General features: G+C 40.2%; 1 protein-coding gene across 1 annotated transcript in view; it reads right to left on the bottom strand.

Annotated features, from left to right (window-relative positions):
- The window catches only part of LOC134350990 (rho-related BTB domain-containing protein 2-like), a 141,886-nt gene that overhangs the window by 111,516 nt on the left and 3,245 nt on the right, over positions 1–27,125 (bottom strand). The window lies entirely within an intron of this gene.

Below are 27,125 nucleotides of genomic sequence, written 5' to 3'. Positions count from 1 at the left end.
ATATTTAGCTGCTCAATTCTTTCTTTCCAGGAACTAGCCCAGGTAAATGTTATGAGGAGTAGACTCCTCAGCTTTTTTTCTACAGTCTTGGCCTGAAACGTCCATAGATGCTGCCTGGCCTGCTGAGTTCCTCCAGCATTTTGTGTGTGTTGCTTGGATTTCTAGCATCTGCGGATTTTTTCTTGTTTGTGAGAGCAGCATGACTGTGCTTTGGAAACTAGCCTTGATGAAAAACCAGCCAGCCATTTATGTGCATTCTCCATATGGTGGTAAAAACTACATCGGTGGTGTAAAATGTTAAGTCACAGGACAGCAAAGCTTCAGTAAATGATTGAGAAGAACCCCACAGCAATGCTTCAACTCTTGGAACATAGCTACTTGTTTCTTTGTCTACTTCCAACTTGTCTTGTGATTTGACAATTTCTGTAAAGGTCTTAATACTTTGATCAAGATGGTTCAGCTGATCTCAGAGTCAGTCTTGATCAAGGTCAAGGATTAAGGACCAAGGATCAACTTATTTGTCATATATATTTACATGTATTGTTGTGATGTGTTGGCATAAAATCTAACACAAAACAAAAACATTTAACAATTAAATAAAATAAAAAAAACTATATAAAAATAAAGTTAGAGATTATGGTATAGAAATGGAATAAAATATACCTACCTACATAAATACCACAATGTCAGCAGCATTATAAAAAGCGAGGGGACTCGGCCCGAAATGTTGCCTGTTCATTTCCCTTCATAAGTGCTTGCTGACCTGCTGAGTTCCTCCAATAGTTTGTGTGTGTTGCTCCAGATTTCCAGCATCTGTAGACTCTCTTGTGTCTCAGTAAAATATGTTTTCTGGAGTCTCCTTCCTCCCTGCATTGTCTGTCCACACACCAAGATGTCATCTAAATAGCCTTCAACAGCAGGAAATTTATCAATGACCTTTGGAAATTGTCTGGAGCTGATGCTGTTTCAAATCTTGAAGTATTGTAATAGAACAGTCCAGGCTGAGTATTAATCATTGTGCTTTCTTTTGAAGTTTTACCTGATTTGATCCATTTAGAATTTGACAAGATTATGAAGAGCAAATCATCAGTCTACTGTCTACATGACCACTGTCTACCTTTGCTCATTATTATCAAATAGTGCCATCTGTCTTCACTATAAGAAGTGTCCAACCAAATAACTAACCTGCATTAATAATAAAACCTATTTGACATCCTTCAAGTCTCCTCCAACACTTTTCTTTATACTATCAAATACAGGTTGTTCTAACCGTATGTCCTTGATCCTTTCTCCAGGGTAGCTGCAATTAAAGTCAGACAATCTTTCAACACCCAGCCAATGTTGGTTATATGGAGACACAAGAGACTACAGATGCTGGAATCTGGAGCAAAAATAAAGCAACAGACTGAGGAACTCAGAGAGTCAGGCAGCATCTGTAGATGGAAATAAGACAGTCAACATTGTGGATCAAGACTCTTCACCTGGAATCAGAGAGTTAAAGGGAAAAGTGGGGCAAGAGCTGACTAATGATAGGTGGTTCCAGGCGAGGAGAGGTGAGTGGTGATGGAGAAGGGCAAGGTGGAAATAGACAGAGGCTGAGCAGTGATAGGTGAAGCTACTAGAAGCTGCAGATGATGGAATCCTGCAAACATATAGACACCACTGCAGAATCACTGTCAATTTCCATACATTAATGCCAACATACAGAAAGGTTTGATAGCTTTTTGGCTTAATCTGCAAAATAGATCTAGGTCACCAACTTGTTTATTTGTTTTGTGGTGTTTATTGCTTTTTACTATTGCTCCTGAAAGTTTTGTAATGCTTGATCACTCATGTTTACCATGGTCTTATTTTGCTTTCAAGCCATCTGTTTACAAATGCTATTTTAACGTTACAGTTATGGCAAACAGACCTCTATGTCTGTAATAAGACAAGTCTAGTGCCTGTTAAACTGGTACATGCGAGTTATTGTCTGTAATAACTCAAGTCTAATAACTCAGTAGACTTGAGTTATTACAGACATAATAACTCACTGGGAGTGATGGGACACAAATGCTATCCAACTATTTAAACAAACTCTTCATATGTCTGGTCTCATAACTTGGTTAGGCACTCTTACGAGTTGGCTTATTTGAATACAGCCAGAGAGGGGCGCATTAAGTTGGGGTCACTACTGTCTCCTGACCAAATTGGAAGAAGAAGAAATTAGCTGATGAGGTATTTTTCACAGAAAGAGGCAGGAATTACAACTTAATTTAGTGGTCCCTGAATGACCCGAAGTCATTCAAATAGTTATATAAATACAATTTTTCATGTTGCTATATATTGCATTGTAACTGAGATGTATACTGGAGTTCACCTATTTTAAGTGCCTACAAGGAAATAAATTATTACTGTTTTGGCCTGTGGCAATGCACTCCTGTCAGCCAGACTGATGATATAAATATCAAAAGCTCTTTGTGTGCGCCCTCACAAGGAGGGACTGAGGAGGTGTGAAAATCTATGATAGAAGGAGTTTACATCACCATGACAAGAACAGTAGAAGAAAATCAATGAGGCTTGTTTGTCACCAAGCTGAAAGAAATAATGGATGCCACAATATTGCTGCTCTAAGCAAGGGGAATATGTAGTTCGATTGATTCTGCAAAGTAAAGAGACCAACCTTCATATTGTCCCAAAACATAATTGTAACATGCTTTGGCTGATAAGCAATTTCTATCTTTTCCAGAGAAATGACAGATTAGTGACTATGATTTCTGGGTAAGTCTATAGATATCAAGTAAGTCTTAAGTATAATTGTTCAACTGTCTTTTAAGAGTTGTCATTGTACCTGCCTCAGTTACCTCCTTTGGCACTTTATTCCATAAACACACCCATCTGTGTGTGAAAATATGGCCCTTCAAGTTCCTATTGAATCATTCACCTCTCAACTTAAACCTATGCCCTCTCCTATTATTGATCCCTGACCTTGGGAAAAAGACTTAGCTCATTCCCCCTGTCTCTGCCCCTCGTGATTCTATACACCTCTATAAGAATAGCACATCGTCTCCTATGCTCCAAAGAATAAAGTGCTAGCCTGTCCACCCTCCCCCTATAATCCAATCCCTCAAATCCTGGCAAAATTCTTGTAAATCTTTTCCGCACGCTTTCCAGTTTAATAACAGCTTTCTGTCACAACCACGGATTCTGCTGGAGGGTCAGGGTGCCCACGCAGGCAGGCTGCTGAACGGGGAGGCAATCAAGTTTGTGAGTATGCACGGTTCAGCTAACTAGCGTTTCACTGTGGTGCTATGTAACTCCCTCCCTCGTGTTTCAGTCTTGCTGAGTCTTGACCAAATTACAAGAACATCAAGTCTCCCTGCTTACCTTTGTCCTTGTTCTGGGAGAGAAGACTACAGTTTAGACTGATGCTACAAAGGAGCGGGATTCATTTAGTTCTTAGTTACTGCTTCTGGGTCACAGTGTCGGCGTTAGCTTTCAGTTTGAGAGTTTTAGTTAATGGTCCTGTTGGCCTAGCATTTATTATTTTATTCTAATCTGTTCTTATTAAACTTCACTGAATTGTACAATGAGCTACAGTGCCTCTCCCTCTGCACTTGCACCACAACTGCAAACCCTTGTCACTTTGCTATAGCAGGGTGACCAGAATTCTTCAAATATGGCCTCCCCGGCGTCCCGTACAACTGAACCACTACCTTTCAATTTCTATACACAATGTCCTGACTGACGAGAGCCTTCTTCACTTCTTTACTAAGTCCTTTGCAAAGAAACTCATTAGACGTATTCTTGTAATCTTCTCTTCTTTCTGCAGCTAGAGATAATGCAATGGCCTGAAGAGAAAGGAGTTAATGGGACTAGCTTACTTTGCACTCTACATACCTCTTGATTTACCTGCACTCCTGCAGTGAGAATATTGGCAGAATTTCATGGGCCTACCTTATCAAATGAGTCCAGGCTGGCACAGGTGAACATAACTAAGTGGATTAGGTGATATTACAAGATTTCCACCATCCAGGCCAAGCCATCTTCTCACAACTACCATTGGCCAGGAGGGCAGTACGAAGAACAGAAGTCCCACACCACCATTATTTGTTTTTTAAACCAACTGGCACAACCCCAAACTCTTGTCACTAGAGTTTAGCAATACAATGATGACTTTACACTAAAATTGATATTGTTTTTTTCCTATTTCTTAATTTTATTCAGTCATACGACCCGGCTGGTGGCGTAGTGGCATCAGTGCCGGACTTCGGGACGAAAGGTCCCGAGTTCGAATCCAGCCGGCTCCCCTGTAACTTTCCATCCGTGCTGGGTTACGAGCTGGTGATCTCTTTGGAAACTCACCCGGCAGAAAGTAATGGCAAACCACTGCTGTAACTTGCCTCGTACGCGGTTCTCCACTACGTCAGAGAGGTGCGGAGGGAAATCGTCCGCTAACCGGAGAAACTCCAACATACTTTTCCTTTTTATGCAGTGATACAGCACAGTAACAGGCCCCTATGACCCAGAGAGCCTGAGCTGCCCAATTACACCCATGAGACCAATTATAATTTTGTTGGCTAGGCGTGACTGTGTGGCTAGGCATAGCTCAAATACCATCTACAAATTTGCTGACGATACAACCATTGTTGATAGAATCTCAGGTGGTGACGAGAGGGCATACAGGAGTGAGATATGCCAACTAGTGGAGTGGTGCTGCAACAGCAACCTGGCACTCAACGTGAGTAAGACGGAAGAGCTGATTGTGGACTACAGGAAGGGTAAGACGAAGGAACACATACCAATCCTCATAGAGGGATCAGAAGTGGAGAGAGTGAGCAGCTTCAAGTTCCTGGGTGTCAAGATCTCTGATGATCTAACCTGGCCGCAACACATTGATGTAGTCATAAAGAAGGCAAAACAACAGCTATACTTTATTAGGAGTTTGAAGCGATTTGGCATGTCAACAAATACACTCAGAAACTTCTATAGTTGTACCATGGAGAGCATTCTGACAGGCTGCATCACTGTCTGGTATGGAGGGGCTACTGCACAGGACCGAAAGAACCTGCAGAAGGTTGTAAATCTTGTCAGCTCCATCTTGGGTACTAGCCTACAAAGTACCCAGGACATCTCAGCGGTGTCTCAGAAAGGCAGCGTCCATTATTAAGGACCTCCAGCACCCAGGGCGTGCCCTTTTCTCACTGTTACCATCAGGTAGGAGATACAGAAGCCTGAAAGCACACACTCAGCGATTCAGGAACAGCTTCTTCCCCTCTGCCATCCGTTTCCTAAATGGACTTTGAAGCTTTGGCCAGTACCTCATTTTTTAAATATACAGTATTTCTGTTTTTGCACATTTTTTAAATAACCTATTCAATATGTACAATTTACTTGTTTATTATTATTACTTTTTATTTCTGTCTCTGCTAGATTATGTATTGTATTGAACTGCTGCTGCTAAGTTAACAAATTTCATGTCACATGCCGGTGATAATAAACTTGATTCTGATTCTTTCTTGTGTAAACTGTTTATGTTCAATTTGTGTTTTCCTTGTCAATGCTGCTTATGTGATGCTATGTGTTAACGTTGCTGCTGCTAGTAAGCTTACATTGCACCTGTGCAGACAGGTAATAGTGCATATCACAATAAACCCAACTTTGACTTTGAAATGGTAGAAGTCGCAGCAGATAAGGCAGCAACTATGATCAAACAGCATTAATATTACATCAGAACTATGCATTTGAAAAAAAAATGCCTAAAATTGAAGAGAAGCAGAAAATGGGGTGAACAAAGAGAGGATGTGCTGGCCTATGGTGTATTGGACTTTGAGGCGAATGATCCTGAGTTTAAGCCTGGCTGGCCTCTTGCACGCTTTCCATCAGTGCTGGGTTGAGCATCGAGCTAGCAACTCGGCCTTGTTAAACAAAAGTCAAAATGCTATGGAAACGGCAAAAATACTGCCCGATGCACCACATGAGAGGACGCAATGCAAATAATGGTGCTGCCAGCAGAGAGAGGGTGTTGAACAGTTGTTAATTGCAAATGAAGTGTCTAGACAAAATGTACATTGTGCAAACTGAATGAGAGCAGAGGAAGAGAAAAATGCAGAAACTGAGATAAAGATAACTGTAGTTATCGGAAATCTGAAATAAAAGAGCCGTCTCTCTCACACCCAAGATATGATCACTGGCTGATGGTGCCTGATACATACAAGGAGTTTAAATCACTCTCCCAAACTTCTGTTTGAAAGCAATAAAGTATTCTTAAGAGGCTGCTGCAGCAAGTGCCCAGTCTATGTTATTGAATTCCATTTGCCTGCATTTCATTGTCAGTTTGTGAATAAATAGTTATTTTATCCTTTGTGGGATGGATCCATGGTTAATTTAGTGATCGTTTGACAGGAATCCAGGATAGATTTCTTTATAGAATATTGCACTAGAATACTAAGTATAACAAATCTACTTCAAATAATTTTATGGAGCAGCAACTCATTGATTCATGGGTAAACCTTGCAGTTTGATTCTGAAATTTGTTACTTATGGTTGTTAAATAACTTTTATAAATTTCTTCTATGACTCTGACATAAAACAGACACTTTGGTCCTTTAAGTAGCTGCAGCAGTGTGACAACATTCTTCCTCCATGGTAAGGATGCTGAGAGAGAATGCAATAACTGTCAATATTTAATTAGATGGAAATAAATAAATTCTCCCTTGGTCCAGTTCGGAGAACATCCAGCTTCACATTATTCCTGCTGCTAACTTGGCAGATGGAAGTTTTGTAAAAGTACTGAATTTCCATTGTTGAAAGTAAACCTATTGCTGGGGGTGAGAAAATAGTGCCGAGTCCATTAACGGTAAGTGATATATCACTATGGTCAATTTCTGATGGCCATTAATTGAATGCTTCCATTTCTGTCAAAATAAAATAAAATCACCGAGTTGATTAATCTCCTTATATTAACAATGATATAACTTCTGGCCTTTAACCAGAACTGTGTACAATTGGAATCATAAATGCTGAGGTGAGCATTTCAACATAAAACCACAAACTTCGCAATATCTGCCTCCTATCGAGAGCTGATTGGTGTGAAATTAAGAACGTAAATGTCAAAGGAAAGTGCAGGTGTTATAGGTGGATCTGGACTCAGAAATTCACTTCAAACCTCCAATCCACCCAGTTCCAAGCCCTATCCTACCCTTCACTACTTGGTAATATCTCAGCATCTGTCATATATGTGGCAAAAGCTTTGACAGTAGCTTTAAGGTATGGACACTCCCTCATCCTATTTATCAAGTTTTTCTTCATTCTTTCTTCCTGATGCCAATGGGAAGAAATATTATCTCATAGCCAAGAGGGGTAGCTGGCAAATGTGTTAAAGTAATGATCATACAGGAAATCTCTTAGAGAATACTTTACTATATTAATAAAAAAATAGAAAAAATATTGGTATTATTCACCAGGAACAACACTTAAATATGGTAACTTTTCTGTGATTACTATTTGTGGCTATCATCACAATTATGTTGCGAATTCTGTAATGGACTATATAAAAAAATGAAGAAAGACACAGCAAGTGATGTAATAACAACATGTTGAACTTGAAAGGAGCCCGATCAAAAGCCATATACCTATCTATCAACAGAAATAAGTTTTGTCTGTCCAACATTTTAAGATTTACCCATGTATCTAATGCACAGCCAATCATAGGTCTTGTGGCATGTGATACTGTACACTGCTGGATTTTGACCTTCTAGTTTACAGTCAGTTTCTAGCACATTGTCACTTTCACGAGGTTCACCCCTGATTATTCTCATCACTTCTTCATAGCAGTTTCAAGAGGGAGATTACCAATCTGTTTCCATTACAAAACATGGATTCTTAATCACTCCTTCCACCAACTTCCCTCTCATCCTACTTCCCAGTCCGTTCCTGTCATACATCTGCATTAGTGTATTTTAGGATCTATGTACCACATTGTATGACTTTGATACATTATTGTAGCAGACAATGCTGATTGACTGCATGTTGCTTTCTTCAATAAGAGATGTTCTGCTGCAACTCTATTGCTTGACTATGCAGCCGAGTCCGGGATTTTCTGCATGGGAAGAATTTAACAGAGTGAAATATCAGAGCCCAACACAGTGAGTGTGCAATTCCCTTATGGTGGGCCTAAAATTTATATGATAGTATCATTAAGTGTTTTATGAAGGTATATAAAATCATGAGGGACCATTAAATAAGGTGATGGTCATTTTATTTTTCCCAAGGTAGGGGAGAGAATAGATTTAAGGTGAGAGGAGAAAGATTTAATAGGGACACGAGGGTGGTAGCAAAGTGGAATCAGAATCAGCTTTAATATTACTGACATGGGTCATGAAATTTGTTAACTTTGCAGCAGCAGTACAATGCAATACATAATAATTGAGTTAAATTTAACGTGCAAAAATAGAAATCAAAATGTAGTGAGGTAGCGTTCATGGGTTCAATGTCCATTTAGAAATCGGATGTCAGAGGGGAAGAAGCTGTTCCTGAACTGTTGAGTGTGTGCCTTCACGTTTCTCCACCTCCTTCCTGATGGTCACAATGAGAGCAAGGCCTGACCTGGGTGATGGGGGTCCTTAATATAGATGCTGCCTTTTTGAGGCATCACCTTTTGAAGGGGTCCTTAATACTGTGGAGGCTGGAGCTCATGATGGAACTGACTAAGTTTACAACTCTCTGCAGTTTACTTTGCTCATGTGCGGTGTCTTCCCACCATACCGGATAGTGATGCAGCCAGTTAGAATGTTCTCCATGCTACATCTGTAGAAGTTTGAGAGTGTTTTTGGTGACGTGCCAAATCTTCTCAAGCTCCTAATGAAATAGGTGAAATGAGCTGCCTGAAGAAGTGGTAGAGGCAGGTTCAATTACAATGTTTAAAAAACATTTTGACAGGTACGTCGGTATGGGCCAAACATAGTCAAATGGGACAAAAACACGAGGAAATCTTCAGAGGCTGGAATTTCAAGCAACACACATAAAAATTGACGGTGAACACAGCAGCAGGCCAGGCAGCATCTATAGGAAGAGGTACAGTCGACATTTCGGGCCGAGACCCTTCGACAGGACTAACTGAAAGAAGAGATGGTAAGAGATTTGAAAGGGGGAGGGGGAGATCTGAAATGATAGAAGACAGGAGGGTGATCCTGCCCCTCCCACTTTGAAATCTCTTACTAGCTCTTCTTTCAGTTAGTCCTGACGAAGGGTCTCGGCCCGAAACGTCGACTGTACCTCTTTCTATAGATGCTGCCTGGCCTGCTGCGTTCACCAGCAATTTTTACAAATGGGACAAAGCAACTTAGTTGGCATGAATGAGATGGGCCCATTTCTTTTTCTGTGCTATATAAGATCAGACTATGTATTTTTTCACTAACGTTATAAACTATTTAAAGCCAATGTACCCATGCTGAGTGCTTCGTCATATTTTAAGTAACAGTCCTGATAAAGAATTTACAGAGCTGTGTAACTATGCTTCAGCATAGCAGTTTGCAATTTAAATTTTATGAGTTTTGGAAATGTTCAGTGGTTAGATTTATTGGTGCTACTTAATCATGAGTAAATTATAAACAGAAACATAAAATAAAAAGACTCAAAAACTTCTATAAATGTACCGTGGAGAGCATTCTGACAGGCTGCGTCACTGTCTGGTAATGGGGAGGCTACTGCACAGGACTGAAAGAAGCTGCAGAGGGTTGTAAATTTAATCGGCTCCATCTTGGGTGCTAGCCTACTAAGTACCAAGGACACCTTCAAGGAGTGGTGTCTCAGAAAGGCAGCGTACATCATTAAGGACCCCCAGCACCCAGGGCATACCCTTTTCTCATTGTTACCATTAAGTAGGAGATACAGAAGCCTGAAGGCACACACTCAGCAATTCAGGAACAGCTTCTTCCCCTCTGCCATCCAATTCCTAAATGGACATTGAACCCATGAACACTACCTCACTTTTAAAAATCTATATTATTTCTGTTTTTTGCATGATTTTTAACCTAATCAATATACGTATACTGTAATTGATTTACTTATTTATTTCTTCTTCTTAATTACTTTTTTCTTCTTCTATATTATGGACTGCATTGAACTGCTGCTACTAAGTTAACAAATTTCACGACACATGCTGGTGATAATAAACCTGATTCTAATTCTGACAGTACAGATCCTGCAGATGCTGGAAATCCAGAGCAACACACACACATGCGGGAGGAACTGAGCAGGTACCCCACTCCTTTCTCTCTTCAACCACCACCCTCCCCCACAAACTCTGGCTCCTCTCTTACTTCTCTTTTCGTCACCTGCCTATCACCTCCCACTGGTGCCCCTCCTCCTTCCCTTTCTCCAATGGTCCACTCTCCTCTCCTACTAGATTTTTTCTTTTCCAGCCCCTTACCTTTGCCACCTATCACCTCCCTGCTTCTTATTCCCACTCCCCCCACCCATCTTACTTCACCTTCTAGCTTGTACTCCCCCCCCCCCACTTCCTTATTTTGGCTTCTTCCCCCTTCCTCTTCATCCCTGATGAAGGGCCTCGGCCTGAAACATCGACTATATATTCATTTCCATAGATGCTGCTGACCTCCAGCATGTGTGCGTTAATCATCAGTAGTTGTTTTTACTACTTTCCTTCAGTTACGTTCCCACCTCTTCAAAAACTGCTGACTTCACTTTGATGTATGATTCCATGGGTACTGTGTGCTTTCTGCTTTCTTTCTCCAAGGGGCATTATTTATTTATGCACCTTAAAGCAATCTTTGTATCAGCAGAAGGGGTAGGACCACTGTTACTTTTATCGTCATTGCATCATTCACATAAGCCTGGGCTGTCTGACTATCATTAATCCAACAACAAAGACAAGGCTAGGAATAACTGTGAGGACAGCTTTGTATGTGGACAATAGAATTTTCCATGCAATAACTGTAAGCAAACTACTTCTGAGAGAAGAGAAAAAGAAACGTGTCATCTCTGTCTTAAATGGGTGACTTCTTATTTTTAAACCTAATTCTAGATGCTTGAACAAAAGGAAGCTTCCTCTACACACCTATCAGGTCATGTCCCCTTCAGATATTACATTATTCAATAAGGTCGCTCTCACTCATCTAAATTCCAAAGGGTACATGTCAGTTTATTACAAGTTTTCCACAAAAGGCAACTCATTCACTCCGGGTACCTGTTTAATTATTGTTCTCTGACCTCCTTCCAATGCATTAAAATCCTTCCTTAAATAAGGAGACAGAACTCTACTCACCTCGCCAGTATATGGTTTAGCCAGTCATCTTCACTTTTAGCTCTTACTGCAGATATCCAAAATCTTGTATTTTTAATTACTTTTGTCATTACTTCATGATTAATGCTGCCAAATTTTAATCATAAAATTGCAGGTGGTACCGTCAGCCAAAGAATAGTTAAGGCATCTTTTCAGCACTTATCTGTCTTTAGTATGTTTGTGAACTTAGTATTTATCTGCTAAAATCAAAAATAATAACTTCACTGTTAAAATTCATTAACTGAATACTTTTAAGGCAGAGGTAGAAAGATTACCACAAATACAAAGGAACATGGAATTAATCTTAATAAATGGAGGCACAGCTTTGGTGGGCTGAGTATACCCCTGTTTTTAGTTCATATGATAATAGAAGGCAAGGTAAAGATAGTATTTTGGATATGCCCATTTTAACAAATCAATTTCCAATAGAAACTCATTGACCTCCTTTGCCCATTCTTGGTCTGACTCCTGTCCTTTTCCTTTCCAGCCCTGACTTGACTGTTTACTCTTTTTTTTATAGATGATGCCTGGCCTGCTAAATTCCTCCAGCATTTTGTGTGTGTGTTGCAACAACAATATTTAGTTTATTTCCTAGTGGTGACCAAATCGTTACGTAGAGATAATTTTGTCATTATTATTTTTAATCTACTGCATTATTGACGGTTTTCAGTTTGGATTCTTGCTATAAATCTTGCAGTAACCTGCAACAGTATGTTGTTGTTCTTTATAAAATACTGACACTATAAACCTTCTCATTGCCTCCATCCTTTTTCTGTGTGTCTTGCATTGTTCAAATAAAACCATTTCATGTTAGCAACCTTTGGTAAATTTGAATATTTCATACAATATCTTCAGAATTAGTGCAATAAGTCAAAATAAAGCCGCCTTTGAACAAATCCAACAAGAAGGATTAAGTGAAACTATTTTGAAAACAAAAGTGCTTCAATATAGATATCACAATTTATGTTAACCTTAACAATGTAATCAGCGGAGAAAATTTTTTTATAAGTGAGAATGCAGGGAAATAAATTATTCTTCACTTTTCACTGTGGATTAAATACTTCAGGTGCAGTATGCCAAAGACAGATGCTGCACAAGGTTCCTCCTGTGTTGCCCTGACAACCCAGATTTTTGTTTTAAGGCTTGCAAATATATTTTTAGTGACTGAACTCATACTTAGGTTGCTTAGAATCAATCTCAGAGTAATAGGGCAAATTGACAACACTTGTTGACTTGATCAGTTTCTGTTCTAATCGATCAACTATTAAATACTAGGAATTTGCCATAAGACAACAATGTATCTTTTGGTCAGTGTTTAGTGCAAAGGAGAAAGCTTGAGTTTGAATTGGTTATAAAATCAACAGTGCTATTTTATAAAAGTTGGACCCTCAGTTTTTGGTGGAGCAGAATCTGAAACTCCCCCCTCACTTTTTTTGTGACATCTCAATAGTCAAATGTTCTATTGCCAAGTCATTGAACTAAAGTTCAGGCCTCATACTTATAAATTTGCTGCAATTGAGCATTGCACCTAAGAGGTTTACCAAGGTTCTCAAAGACGGGCCTTGCTTCTTCACAGAAGTGCATATGCACCGACAACCCAGAAGCATGAGCACTGAATTCTCCGGTTTCAGATATTCTGTTATCCCTCTGTGTCTTTCTCTCTCCTTCTCAGCCACTCAGGTTTTCTCCCTTCCTCCCCAGCCCTTCATCACCCGGTTTCCACATCCACTCCATCTGCCCATCGCCCTCCCACTGGAAGGAAGAATTGCAAAATGGTCGCCTTTGCCACAATCAACAAAATAACACTGAAGAGAAGATTAATTCCAATTACAAACAGAACAGATATTTAACATGACAGTTCCAAATGGAATAAAAATGTAATATTAGAAATTTTATTAGCATATAAAAGTAGAATTACAATTTCATATTCTGCATCTAGGGAAAACTACAGGTTGCAACTCTAATAAAGCAACGCTGTTAATATTATGGGTAACTCAAAAAACAATCTACCTGTATGTGCTTAAAAATGATCACAAGCTACTGCATTGCTCTCAGTGATGAGATGATTTCCTAAATCATTTACTGCCTGTAATTACCAGTTTCCTGGACTGGTATCCATTGGTAGGGACATAAATCTGGGTTTGAAAAATTAATCCTTTTGGCAATGTATTGGATTCTGGGGAATGAATGAGTTGTTATCCATTGGGTAGCACTCACTCTTATGGTTGGCAAACAGCTGAAGTGCTAAATGCATGCCCTAAATCTGGTTCATGATTACTGGGACCCTGTGTTCCTCCTGCCAACTCCTGTACAAACCCCTGTGTGAATTAGGCATTCTCTCTCTGACTCCTTCACTTGGCAGATGAGAGGAATGGCATTGTTACAATAGTTCTAGCACACTTTTTAGGATTGCTCTGGCCAGGGATTGTCCTGACAAATCCCCAAGCCCTCTAATTGCAGATAACATTCTGCAAATACTGGAATATATATCTTGTATATTGTGTGTGTGTGTGTGTGTGTGTGTATATAAATATATAAAATTAACATAATATACATTTATATATACCCTGAACCAAAAACTGAAAAAAGACACTAAATATTAAGTTTATTTTAAATTTCAGTGCTTGATCATTTAAGAGGCACTTTGATGGTAAATAGTCAATAGTCAGAGTTGTGGGTCGAATGCAGGACATTGGGACTAGCTGGGTGGACACCATGGTCAACACAGACTCATTGAGCTGAAGGGACTGTATCCATGCTCAGTTGTTCTATGACTCCATAACCGTTGAAAGTATTGCCAGCAATGTTACCAGGCAACGCACACACAAAATGCTGGAGGAACTCAGTGGGCCAGGCAGCATCTATGGAAAAAAGCGCAGTTGATGTTTCGGGCCGAAACCCTTCGGCAGGACTGGAGGAAAAAAGCTGAGGGGTGGATTTGAAAGGTGGGGGGAGTTGAGAGAGAAATGCCAAAAGCGGGGAGGGATGAAGCAAAGAGGTAGGAAGTTGATTGGTGAAAGAGACAGAAGGCCATGGAAGAAAGAAGAAAGTGGCGGGGTGAGGGGGGGGGAGAGGATCACCAGAGGGAGGCGATGGGTGGTGGGGGGGCGAAGTGGAGGCATTACTGGCATATTACCAGGCATATGCTTAAAGTACATGAATATGCTTCTTTTAACTACTATTTTGGAAGAGGTAAAATTTAGCTTGAATTTATGGTTAAAAGAAGTGCTGCACAAATACACTGAGCATTGATTCCTTATACTGCCAGCAGAAATATCTAAGCTTTGTTCTCTTTTTTACTTTTTCCAGATTAATGGCTTTCTCTCAGAAGTATTACATTTGCATTAAGTTACTCGGGTTTAACAATGAAAGTACCATTTTTACCTCATTGATTTGATGTTATCTTCTTACTGCAAAGGTTAGCCTGATAACAGGAGAAATAATTCCATAATTTTCTCACCTAAATATTTTACAAACATGAGGGAATGTAAGAATTGGAGCAGACTTTTCTATCTTCCAAACCTGAACCAACATTCAATCATGTGATTGTTCCACTGTAAAGACTTCATACTTCTGTTACATCTCCCAATTACAAGTTGGCCTCAGCTATTGCTGACTGTCTCATCCACTGCTGATATTGAAATTCATACCAAGTTCTGTTCACCTGTCATTGCTTGTGATCCAGAACGACACCCAGCTTGGCAATACTTCAGTCGTAACGTTTCCATCCATGCTTTCAAATCTCTCCAGGGCCTTATCCATTTTCATCTCTTCCACCCTTTCAACCTAATGTCTTTCCCCCCATTCTTGTTTAACCTCGTCATCATTGGTGGCCAAGTACTCAGATGCTTAAGCTTGAGAATTCTAGTCCTCCACATCAATCTCCATCTTTCTCCCTCTCCCTTTTCAACATACAGTTTTATGGCTAACTTCTTGCTGAATTTTAGGGCACCTATTATAATAACTCAGTATGTGATGCAAGGTCAAATTTTGTTCTGTTAAACCCTTTGTGTGCTTTTGTTACAATAAAGGGACTGCATACGTGTAAGTTCTTGTTGAGGTTACTGCTGATTATATCTGAACTCAGCATGCCATTTGATTTTCCATTCCCACTAGCATAAATGTTTGTCAGTTTCAGACTTGAAAGTTTAGTTTTTGTGATCCATTCTTTGGGATGTGGGTGTCAGTGGCATGACCAGCATTCATTATCATCTGAGATGGTGCTGGTGAGCCACCATCCTGAATTCCTAGTCACTCTACTGAAATTGTGCCTGCACTGCTGTTGGATAGAGAGTCCAAAGATTTAGCCAATTCAAAGGAAAAGCTATGTACTCTTAAATCAGGATAGTGTACTACTACCATGGAAACTTGAAAAATATGTTGCTTCCATGTGTCTATAGCCCTTGTCTTTCTTTTTGGGAGATGTTCAAGTTTTGGAAAGTATTGTCAGGTAGTCCAGGCAGGTACCATCAATTAAATATGTTGCATTTAAGCACAACCACCATGTTGAAGGTAATAAATGTTAGGACAATGGGTGAGTTTCTATCAAGTAGCTGTTTTGTTCATGATAAGATTGAGGCTTTCATATGTTGTTGGAATTGTATTCATACAGGTATGTTGTTCCTGACCTGTGCTTTGTAGGTCAGGAGAGGAGTCATTTGCCATAGTATATCCAATCTTGTACCTTTTCTTGTAACTATGATATTTATGTTGTGTTTCTGGATAGCAGGCACTTGGCACCAAAAAAGCAATTGATGACAATCAATAGGCGGTGCACAGATATATCAGTGCTGTCTCAATTCTGCTCAACAGACCTGGAATATCTAGCAGGTAAGTGCCATTCTGTTTACCTACCGTGGGAGATTTCTGGGATCATTTTGGCAGTGGTATACATTCCACCTCAGGCCAATGTTAATCAGGCTTCAGATGATCTGAACAATGGGATCAACATGCACGAAACAGCACACCCTAACACCTCCACCAACGTTTTGGGGGATTTTAACCAGGCCAGTCTGAAAAAATCACTAACCAATTACCATCAACAGATCACCTGTAAAACCAGAGGAAACAACACACTGGGCGACTGTTACACCACCACCAAGAATGTCTGCTGAGCTATTCCACGCCCTCACTTTGGGAAGGCTGATCACCTGGCAACCCTGAGTATAGGCAGAGACTGAAGACTGCAGCACCAGTCGTGAAGACCAAGAAGGTATGGACAAGGGAAGCACAGGAGCACCTACAAGACTGCTTTGAATTGGTGCACTGGACTATTTTCAGGATTCATACTCGAATCTGGATGAGTATGCTGCAGTTGTTACCGACTTCATTAAAACCTGTGTGGATGAGTGTGTGCCTACAAAGATTTACTGTACATTCCCAAACCAAAAGCCATGGATGAACCAGGAGGTACGTCTGCTGAAGGCTAGATCTGTGGCATTCAAGTCTGGCAACCCAGGTCTGTACCAAAAAAAATGGTATGATTTGCTGAGGGCTATTTCAAGGGCGAAGAGACAATTTCGAACGAGGTTGGAGGCAACGTTGGTCGTACGACAACTCTGGCAGGGTTTGCAAGACATTACTTCCTACAAAGCGAAATCCAATAGCATGAATGGCAATGACGCTTCACTACCAGATGAACTCAACGCCTTCTACGCCTGCTATGAAAGGAAGAATATAACTACAGCTGTGAAGATCCCTGCTGCACCTGATGACCCTGTGATCTCCGTCTCAGAGGCCAATGTTAGACTGTCTTTAAAGAGGGTGAACCCTCTCAAGGCAGAAGGTCCTAATGGAGTACCTGGTAAGGCTCTGAAAACCTGTGCCAAACAACTGGCCAGAGTATCCAAGGACATTTTCAACCTCTCACTGATTTGGGTGGAAGTTCCCACTTGCTTCAAAAAGGCAATAACTATACCAGTGCCTAAGAAGAATAATGCGAGCTGCCTTAATGACTATCGCCTGGTAGCACTTACGTCGACAGTGATGAAACGCTTTGAGAGGTTGGCCATGACTAGACTAAACTCCTGCCTCATAAAGGACCTGGACCCATTGCAATTTGCCTATTGCCACAATACGTCAACAACAGATGCAATCTCAATGGCTCTTCACATGGCCTTAGACCACCTGGATAACACAAACAACTATGTCAGGATGCTGTTCATTGACTATAGCTCAGCATTTAATACCATCATTCCCACAATCCTGACTGAGAAGTTACGGAACCTTGGTCACTGTAACTCACTCTGCAATTGGATCCTCGACTTCCCAACCGGAAGGCCACAATCTGTGCAGATTGGTGGTAATATATCCTCCTTGCTGACAATCAACACTGGCGCACCTCAGGGGTGTGTGCTTAGCCCACTGCTATACTCTCCCTATACCCATGACTGTGTGGCTAGGCATAGCGCAAATACCATCTATAAATTTGCTGATGATACAACCATTGTTGGTAGAATCTAAGGTGGTGACAAGAGGGCGTACAGGAGCGAGATATGCCAACGAGTGGAGTGTTGTCACAACAACAACCTGGCACTCAATGTCAGTAACATGAAAGAGCTGATTGTGGACTTCAGGAAGGGTAAGATGAAGGAACATATACCAATCTTCATAGAGGTATCAGAAGTGGAGAGAGTGAGCAGTTTCAAGTTCTTGGGTGTCAAGACCTCTGAGGACCTAACCTGGTCCTAACATATCGATCCACAGAAGGCAAGACAGTGACTTTTCTTCATTAGGAGTTTGAAGAGATTTGGTATGTCAACAAATACACTCAAAAACTTTTATAGATGTACCGTGGAGAGCATTCTGACACGCTGTATCACTGTCTGGTATGGGGGGGGGGGGGCTACTGCACAGGACTGAAAGAAGCCGCGGAGGGTTGTAAATTTAGTCAGCTCCATCTTGGGTACTAGCCTACAAAATACCTAGGACATATTCAAGGAGTGGTGTCTCAGAAAGGCAGTGTCCTTTATTAAGGACCTCCAGCACCCAGGGCATGCCCTTTTCTCACTGTTACCATCAGGTAGGAGGTACAGAAGCCTGAAGGTACACACTCAGCGATTCAGGAACAGCTTCTTCCCCTCTGCCATCCATTTCCTAAATGGACATGAACCCGTGAACACTACCTCACTTTTTAAATATATATTATTTCTGCTTTTTTTTGCACGATCTTTAACCTATTCAATATATGTATAATGGAATTGATTGATTGATTTATTTTTATTTTTATTTCTTCTTCTATATTATGTATTGCATTGAACTGCTGCTGCTAAATTAACAAATTTTACTACACATGCTGGTGATAATAAACCTGATTCTGATTCGTTGGAGATGATCATTGCATTGAATATTTGTGGCAAAGAAGGTTACCTGCCACTTTAGATTATGAGAACACTCAGTCCTTGTTTATTGTCATTTATAAATGCATGCATGCATTAAGAAATGATACAATGTTCCTCCAGAGTGATATCACAGAAAAACAGGACAAATCAAAGACTAATACTGACAGAACCACATAATTATAACATATAGTTACAGCTGTGCAAAGCAATACCATAATTTGATAAAGAGTAGACCATGGGCACGGTAAAAAAAAGTCTCAAAGTCCCGATTGACTCCCGAGTCCCCAATGGCAGGCGGTAAAAGGGAGAAACTCCCTGCCATAAACCTCCAGGCACCGACAACTGCCGATGCATTGGAAGCACCCAACCACAGCCGACACTGAGTCCGTCTGTCCGTCCGAAAACTTCGAGCCTCTGACCAGCCCCTCCGATACAGCCTCCCGAGTGCCATCCTCTACCAAGCGCCTTCGACCTCGCCTCGGCCACCGAAACAAGCAAAGCCGAGGATTCGGGGCCTTCTCCTCTGGGGATTCCAGACCACACAGTAGCAGTGGCAGCGAAGCGGGCATTTCAGCAGTTTCTCCAGATGTTCCTCTGTCCTCTCACGTCTGTCTCCATCAAATCAGAATTGTGCACTGTACCTACTTGACAAACAACAGACATCACCACCGGAGTGGCTGCGCGCACTGCGTCGCGCCACCATCTTCTCCTCCTTCCCATGCCTCAGTGATGTCCAGGTTTTAATGCATGCAGGTTTGGAATGCTTTGTTTGCTGAACAATTGAAATTAACTGAGCCGGGACAAGTTTCCATCTGTGGGTGAAAGCTCCATACCTTTAGCTTTTTCAGAAAGGCCTGTTCCTAATTTCATAGTTGTCTCCTTGTCCTAGACTCTTCCACAAGAAGACGAAAATTCTCTGTATTTCTACCATCTCACCATGTACCCAAAAGTAACTTGTAAGAATTATATTGAGATCTTGCTGAGGAGATTTGTGCTAGAAAGTTACATTTCATTAAAAACACAATTTAAGAGTTGTCCATCTGCAGAAACAACAACGTTATCTTTTCAACAACATTCAGGAGGATGCAATACATGAACAATGAAAGCCAATACTAATGTGCAAACTGGCCATTGAGCACCATTGTCTGATGATCATCAGAAGTTACTAGGAACTTATACTGCTTTTTGTGAAAAAAATCTCTATGTCTAGCTGATGATGGGTCCCTGAACTCCAGATCACTGAGTCACCGGCCCTTGTGACTCTTGCTTGTAAGGACCTCCGTACTGGGGTCCACCAACATGGGACGGCCTAACATCCACAGGGGTCTTTCATCACATGTCCACGTCCTGGCTGTTGAGGGCGGAACAACTCGAGATGTCTTTCATCCCACGTCCACATTGCTGGCCTACGAGAGCGGTGTGAAGGCCTAGATACTGATGTCTTTCATCACCCATCCATGTCGCTGGCTTTCGAATGCGGAGCAGAGGCCTAGACTCCAGCCTGACCTTTACCTCCTCCACATCCCTGACCCTAAACCCTCATCCAACCTTCAGCTCCCCTCTCTGTGCCCAAACCATCCCTATGAGCATAAAAACCAATTAAGTCTGAGCCATGACTTCTTCAGAGACCATCTTGACTGGAAGTTCCCATGCAACCCTGCATTTAATTGCAGGCCCTATTTTAATTGTAGTAAGGCATCTTTAATCTTACATTCAAATCTTGTCATAATAAACAGCAACGTTTGCCTCCATAACTGTTTGCTCCACCTATATGGTGTTTGTGACTTGTACAAGGCCATCCATGTCCCAATAAGCAACAACCAACATTGACTAATATTTCACCTTTTATAAAATACTCTGCATTTCAGTTATGTTTTATCACTCTCTTCCACATTATATGATATCTGAAATTTTTGTACCCACTCTATTTGAAGCCTCTTTAAATACTCCTCTGTACTGATAATCCAGCTTAGCTTTGAAACATTGGTAAATTTGGAAGCCTGACAGATGCTGAGATGGATTGTGAAATTCTGGAAACCCAGGATCATTTGTTCAATTTCACCACTAGTCACAGCTTGCCAAACTGAGAGGGATCTGTTTACTCTCATTCTGCTTTCTACTTGATAACCAATAATCCATCCATGTCAGTATACCCAATGCTGTCTTCTCCAACTTTTTGACCAACCTCATGTGTGGGCAATTATCAAAATGCTTCTGGAAATCTAAATAGTTCACGTTCACAGGTCCCCCCCCCATTCTATTAGTTACATCTTTAAAGAACCAGCAGGGTTCTAGCTTGCAATAATTGCAACTTACATCTTTTCCCTTTCTTATTCAAGGAATATTGACATGTAATAGTATATGCATTGTTGCTGCAGCTGAGTTAGGTTCATAAGTAAAGGTCAGGCATGATTTCCTTCTTTGCTGGCTCAGTAACATACTAGGCAATATTTTTAGCTACTGAGCCACACTGTGTACCTCAGCAGCCAGATTTATAATAAAGTTAATATTAATTTTTCAGCATGTGAATTCTGGTAATAAGATGACATTAACCTGGTTGTACTTTATAAATAATACTTGCTTGTTTAAATTTGTTTGGGGTTCTGCTAAAAATTAGATCAGGAAAAAAATGCATAAGCTTACTCAGAGATGGCAGTGCCAAGCTAAAGGGAAATTCTTACAGAAAGTGAAAGGAGCACATCGACCTTTCACTGCTTGAGCTAAGTGTGAAATTTACTGCCAGAATGCATGACTAAGCTGCAAATTCCACTCAGTATAGATAACATAATTTAGAATTCATGTCCCTAAAAAGGCAATTTCCATCTACATGTAGGCAGTTGATATACAACTTGTTAAAACACATTCATAAAGATACTTTTAAATCACATAAGGGGCCTTGGCAAACTGAATTATAATTTCATGTGCAAATATTAAGACAGGCCCTAACAGGTGGCACGTTTTCTGATTATGAATGGAAAGATTTAACCTCAACACAATTTTAATCTTATAACAAAGGAGATTATGGTATAATCTCAAATACAAAATCTTCTTCACAAAGGTCTGGGCATTTTTTTTATTATTAAGTATTTTTCTAAAGCAGATTAAACTTTTCAATTTACCAGTAGATTATATTAAGTCACGGCAGTAATCCTATCTACTTTTCCCTTCATAACAACGTTCTCTTTCATGGTGAGTCCTGTTATTTCATTTCATCTATGGACAATGGATTTAATGCGATTGGTGTTGCAATCTGCCGAAAGTTTTGGGGGGCAGTGGTGAAGGAATAGAAAATTACAGTATTTCTAAGTTAGGATGGTGTCTGATTTGCATGGACAGCTGAGGTGGCTAAGCTCCCATGTGTTTGCTGGTTTTGTCCTTCTTGGTGTAAGAGACTCAAGGTTTAGTAGATGTTGTCACAGGAATAGTCGCAAATAATCAAAGTGCATTTCATGTCGGTGGCATCAACCAAAACTATGCTGTGTAGGTGGGATGGTAGTAATATGTTTAGGGTGGGGGATCAGTCCTGACTATTACTAAGCTTCTCAGAATTGGAGTTGCACATGTCCAGTTACACACAGGGTGTTCTGTTACACTGCAGATCAATGTCATGAAGTTGGTGGTGTAGTCAGACAGTGAATTTCTTGCTGCAGGATAGCTAGCTTCTTCTGTCAAGGCACATACAGGGCAGTTTCAATTCGGTTTCAGGTCAACACTATCCTGAAGATGATTTGTTTGAAAGATCTAGCAATTATAATGTTGTTGGTTGTTATGGGTAGATAGTTAGGTTACTTCTTGTTGTAGGTAGCCCATGCTGCTTTTTTTCTGCCTGTAAGCAAACAAATCTCAAGGTTGAATAATTTATAGATTTTTTGATAATAAATGTACTTTGAAATCTTTTGAAAGGCTGAATGTTGTCTAGGCCTTGATGCAGTCGAAGATAGGTTGGCTAATTTTCTGAGAAGTTCTGTGAAGAATTGGACATTGCGCTAATTTCTGTGAACAAGCCCACCTCTGACCAAAATAGCAAAGGACACTGATGAAATAGTTAAAGTTGTTTAGGCCTTGGACCTTATTCCAAGGAGCTTCTCCTTCTCCTGAAACAACTATGTGCTGAGATTACTAACGGACACTACCACCGTCTTTCTTTTTGGGAAGTATGATTTCAGCTGCTGCTGAGTTATTTCATTGCATTTCCACCAATTTCCATTTTACCAGGGAAGCTTGATGCCAGGTTTATTCAAATGCTGTTTTGATGTCAAAGGCAGCAATATTCACTCTGTCCCCCAGAATTCAGTTCTTTTGTCCAGGTTTGAACCAAAGCTGTACAGTAATGAAGTTTGCAGTGGAATAATTCTGATGAAATAGTGAATCCAATATTGAACAGGAATTGCTGAGTAACTATCACCTGATACCATCTTTAATGACATTACTCATTATTTTGCTGACGATTGAGAGTTATGATTAGGCAGAATAGATTGATCCTTTTTTAGTCATAGTCATACTTTATTGATCCCAGGGAGAAACTGGTTTTCATTACAGTTGCACCATGAAAAATAAATAGTAATAGAACCATAAATAGTTAAATAGTAATATGTAAATTATGCCAGTAAATTATGAAATAAGTCCAGGACCAGCCTATCGGCACAGGGTGTCTGACCCTCCAAGGGAGGAGTTGTAAAGTTTGATGGCCACAGGCAGGAATGACTTCCTATGACGCTCTGTGCTGCATCTCAGTGGAATGAGTCTCTGGCTGAATGTACTCCTGTGCCCACCCAGTACATTATGTAGTGGATGGGAGACATTGAGCAAGATGGCATGCAACTTAGACAGCATCCTCTTTTCAGACACCACCGTGAGAGAGTCCAGTTCCATCCCCACAACATCACTGGCCTTACCAATGAGTTTGTTGATTCTGTTGGTGTCTGCTACTCTCAGCCTGCTGCCCCAGCACACAACAGCAAACATGATTGCACTGGCCACCACAGACTCATAGAACATCCACAGCATCGTCCGGCAGATGTTAAAGGACCTCAGTCTCCTCAGGAAATAGAGACGGCTCTGACCCTTCTTGTAGACAGCCTCAGTCTTCTTTGACCAGTCCAGTTTATTGTCAATTCATATCCCCAGGTATTTGTAATCCTCCACCATGTCCACACTTAAGGGACAAGACATTGAATTTTCCTATTTCTGGATAGACATTAGTGTTGTAACTATAATCAAACAGCTTGACTAGAAGCAAAGCTAGTTCTGGAGTTTTTTTTTTCCCCACAAGGAAGTACAGAGCTCTAAGTCCCACACCGCCAGGTTCCAGAACAGTGACCTTCCTTCAACCACTGGGTTCTTGAATCAACTTGCTCAACTCTAATCACTACCTCAGTATAGCAACACTACGATGATATCGACTACTTTGCAACACAGTTGGCTTTGTTCATTTTGCTGTGGTCTTTCTTTTGGTAAAAAAAATTGTGTATAATTTATGTTTAATTTGTTTTTCTCATGAATGTTGCATATGGGACTGTGCTGCTGCTGCAAGTAAGATTTACGTTGCACTTATGCTTGCATGTATGTATGTATGTATATGACACTAAACTCCACATTGATTCTGATCAAATTGGCTTCAGTAATATTCAGCACTAGGAGAGAATTAGATTATCCATATAGCATGAAAGGCTGAAGATAACAGCAAATGCTTTAACCTTGTCTTTGATTTCATCTGTGGATGTTCTTGGAGCCTGTGGTTCCCTTTAACTATTGAACTATTCACCAGTATTTCTGACTACATGTGACAGGATCTGATCTGAAATGTTGGTTGTACAACCTTAGCTCTCACAATGGATGATGATTTTGTTGCACCCTGGTATAGAAACACCAACGTCCGTAAATGGAAAACCCTACAAATAATAACGGATATGGCCTGGTTACATCATGGATAAGGTGCCCTCCTCCCCCCACCATTGAGCACATCTACATGGAGTGTCGTCACAGGAAAGTAGCATTCATCATCATGGACCCCCACCAACTAGATCATGCTTTCTTCACACTGCTGCTACCAGGAAGAAGGTACAGGAGCCTCAGGAGGTTTTTGAATCAGAGGGGGTAACTTCAATCGCCCCATCACTAATCGGTTCTACAACCTATAGACTCACTTTCAGGGACACGTCATCTCGTGTTCTTGATAGTTATTGCTTATTTTTTTATTAGTATTTGCACATTTTCTTGTCTTTTGCACATTGGTTGTTTGTCCATCTCGTTGGGTGTGGTCCTTCATTAATTCTATTATGTTTCTTGGTTTGACTATGCCCACAAGAAAACGAATCTCGGGGTTGTATATGGTGACATATATGTACTTTGATAATAAATTTACTTTGAACTTTGAAGTAGTTCTCTGATGGTTAACTCATTTAGCTGTTGTGACTCGCAATATTCCCACTTGATCACATGGTACAATGTGGAAATCCATAACATTTCATGGCTCCAACGTAAGTTGCGAGACCTTTCCAAATTTCTCTCGCTGTGTATATTGGTAATACTTCATATGGTGAAAAGTGTCTAGGTGTGAATTCTTATGAAAGGACTCTTGCCACAGAAGTCACAGATATATAGATCTGTGAGGTCACCACCTGCTGCCTACACAGTACAACATCATTAGAACTAACTGTGAGCCAGTCTTCGTGATAGTATATTTTGTACCCTTACTGATCAGTGCTTCTTTCAATAGCTGTTCGACATGATGGGATATTGATTCAATTGCTGAGAGAGGGTGGTTGGAGGTAATTAGAGATTGCCTTCCCGCTGCTTAACTTCATGCGTACAGAATCAAAGTCGAGGAATGCTTGTGTCACTCCTTGTCGACTTTGTACCACTAGGGTCACTTTGTTTGATGGATCTGGCCTGATGGTGAGACAATATGTATTGAGGGTCTCTGGGAAGCTGGCAGAAGAATGTGATTCTGTGAGTAGAAAAATTGCCTGATTAATCAGTGAGATGACTCTCTCACTAGGTCTATGTGTTTGTACAAGGATGACTGGGCTGGAAATCCAAAGCTAAAGAAGTCGTCTATCCAAATTTTATTCCTATTGTCTCTTAACTGAATGGATTGATTAGCCATTTTAGAGGGCTGTCAGGATTCAACCATTTTGTTGTGGGTCTGGGGTCACTTCTAAAAAGCAGATTTCCTTCTTTGAAGGACATTCGTGAACCAGAATTACTGGTTATATTATACTTAAGACTAATTTTATTTAAAAAGAAGTCCAGATTACTTCACTAAATTCTCTGGTTGGCAGCTACTTTAAAAAAGATGATCTTAACAATAAAAGAAAACACTAAGTTTACTTAATGTTCAGGACTATTTTCATCTTGAGAGTGCAGAAAAGTAAACAAATTATATTTCTATGACAGTTACCTGGGGATTCAAGCTAAAAGGCTTACACACACACAGACTCTTATGTCAGCAGTCGTCTGTGAAAAGAGCTTGTTGTGTTCTAAAGAAATATTTTTATATTTTGCCAGTGTATTTTCTATTGCATATTAAATCAAAGCTATGCTGTTAGTTGAACATACTAATCTCAGAATAAAGAGAGGATGTTTATTCTAAATGCAAAGCATTCAAAAGATTAGAGAAGTCACAAAAAAAAAGAAAAACCATACTGTACACAAAATCCTTTACAGAACAGAGTATGGAGTGCAAACTCAAGATAAAATGTTAAAATAATTCAGATATTGGGAAAGCTGTCATTAATAGGATATGCCTATATTGGGCGTAGCACTTTAAGAAGGATGTTTAAAGTATGGAGAGAGCAGAAAATATTTTTGAAATCATACCAAGGATATATTGTGACAATTAAAAAAACAGAAACTTTTTCATGATTTACAATCACATTTCCACTCAATTCTAGAATTTCCTCATGGCACAGGATATCTTACAGCCCATTGAAAGAATAGGCCCAACAATGTGGTTAAATTGAAAATTGAAATTGGTTAAAAAAATTGGTTTAATTAATTATAATTTTGCTCAGTTCATTTCTGTTTACTGTATCGGGAAAAATATATTTTGAAAGAAATTTGGGCTAAGGTAATTTTTTAAAAATTATTTTTCCTTTTTAAGAGGATGTAGGATCTAGAAAAATTAACATGTATATCAAAAAGGCAGGGATGAAACTTGCACTTGACTCATTCTTTGACTCACACAGATTTATTTTTTCAACAATTTTTATACTTTCAGATGGTGTGAGGACTGTCATTCGGTCTGTTTGTTGCCCAACATCTTATGGCAAAGGTGCGTTGAGATGGCCTTCAGTTATTCCTTTGAAGAAGGAGATTGACAGATCTTCAGCCAGTGGCTGATTAACTGTATACAGCTGAAATAGGAATGCTTAAACTTTTGCCAACTCTGCTCGTCTTATTCAAGGTTTCAATATTTCCAATCTGCTACCAGTTCACAGTAGGCTTTTTAAAAATAATTATTTAAACTGTTGTAACTAATGAAAGAGAAAGAAAACCAT

Source organism: Mobula hypostoma, chromosome 8 (genome assembly GCF_963921235.1).
Source record: "Mobula hypostoma chromosome 8, sMobHyp1.1, whole genome shotgun sequence".
Classification (NCBI taxonomy): Eukaryota; Metazoa; Chordata; class Chondrichthyes; order Myliobatiformes; family Myliobatidae; genus Mobula; species Mobula hypostoma.
This window is presented reverse-complemented; position numbering and strand designations above follow the sequence as displayed.